The 1739-nt window shown below is 36.1% G+C and overlaps 1 non-coding gene across 1 annotated transcript; it reads left to right on the top strand.

Annotated features, from left to right (window-relative positions):
- Positions 1-1666: 1666 nt before the first annotated feature.
- On the top strand, positions 1667-1739 carry TRNAF-GAA. Its single transcript has one exon. It is a non-coding gene; the product is annotated as a tRNA-Phe (tRNA).

The following is a 1739-nucleotide window of genomic DNA, read 5'->3' as shown; positions in this document are numbered from 1 at the left end:
TTAATCTGAAGATGACGTGTAGTTAAAAACAATAATTTGTTACCCAATTTATGACTTAATATTCTTATAAATAATAGCCCTAGTGTATACTTCCGTAGTACGGATACATGAAAGATATTATGTACTGCAGACAAGTTTGGGCATTGCCCAATTCTATAGGCCACAGATCCAATTCTTTCTAATATCTCAAAGGGACAGATAAACTTAGGGCTTAGCTTCCCCTTTTTACCCTACCTGAGCACCCTTCTCATGGGGTGCTACCTTTAGGAATATATGATCCCCTACCAACAATTCCATGTCCTTGCGCCTTAGGTCTTCATAGCTTTTCTCTCGGCTTTGTGCGGTTTGTATCCTAGCTTTAATCTTCTGGACTGCGGTGTTGGTAATTTGCACTAGCTTTGGCCCAATAGTTGTCATTTGCCCCCCTTCTTCCGAAAAGATAGGGGATCGAAATCTTCGTCCATAAAGAACCTCGTATGTGGCCATTTGTATGGTGTCTTGGCAAGTATTATTATAAGCGAATTTCATAAGGGGTAGGTACTTATCCCAGCTTCCTGCAAAATCCATCACATATACCCTCAATATGTCTTCCAATATTTGCTTGAGCATTTCTGTTTGACCATCTGTTTATGGGTGGAATGTCATACTATAACTGTGTACCCAATGCCTTTTGTTGAATTTTCCAGAAGCGAGATTTAAATCTAGCATCTCGGTCTAATACTATTGCCTTTTGTTAAATTTCCAAAAGTATACCCAGTACCTTTACTGATGAATATTCATTTTTAATGTTAGCAATAGTAGCTCAGTTGGGAGATTGTTAGACTGAAGATTTGAAGGTCACATGTGTTTTATCCACGTTCAACGCACCTAATACAAGTTTATTACCTGACTATACAATCTAAAAACATAACTTGCTTATTCAATCTAAAATTAGTGATTATTTCTTTTTTCAACATAATGAATTAGCGAAAATACCTTTACTTATCAATTTTTATTTTTAATATTAGCAGGGATAGCTCTGTTGGGAGAGCGTCAGACTGAAGATTTGAAGGTCACGTTTTGATCTCCACGTTCACCGCACCTGATTCTAGTTGCATAACCCGACTATTCAATCTAAAATTAGTCATTGTTCCTTTCTGAAATCTCAATGAATTATCGGAAATACCTAACGTGTTATAGTTCACCGCACCTTATACAAGTTGGATAACTTGAATATCTTATTAAAAATTAGTGATTATTTCTATTTAAAATTTCAATGAAGTAGCGAAAATACCTTTACTGATGAATTTTCATTTTTAGCATTAGTGTGGATAGTTTAGTTGAGAGAGCGTTAGATTGAAGATTTGAAGGTCTCGTGTTCGATCCACGTGACCCATGGATGCACAATTTGACTATTCGATTTAAAATTAGTGATCATTTCTTTCTAAAATTTCAATTAATTAGCCGAAATACCTTTACTTAAAAACTTTCATTTTTAATGTTAGCGGGGATAGCTCAGTTTGGTGAGCGTCAGATTTAAGATTTGAAGGTCATGTGTTCAATCTCCACGTACACCGCACCTGTTTCTATTTGCATAACCTGACTAAAAATTAGTCATTATTTCTTTTTAATATCTCAATGAATCGGCGAAAATATATTTACTGATGAATTTTCATTTCTAACGATTGCGGGGATAGCTCAGTTGGGAGAGCGTCAGACTGAAGATCTGAAGGTCACGTGTTCGATCCACGTTCACCACA

This window comes from Cucurbita moschata, unplaced genomic scaffold, assembly GCF_002738365.1.
Source record: "Cucurbita moschata cultivar Rifu unplaced genomic scaffold, Cmos_1.0 Cmo_Scf00147, whole genome shotgun sequence".
Classification (NCBI taxonomy): domain Eukaryota; kingdom Viridiplantae; phylum Streptophyta; class Magnoliopsida; order Cucurbitales; family Cucurbitaceae; genus Cucurbita; species Cucurbita moschata.
This window is presented reverse-complemented; position numbering and strand designations above follow the sequence as displayed.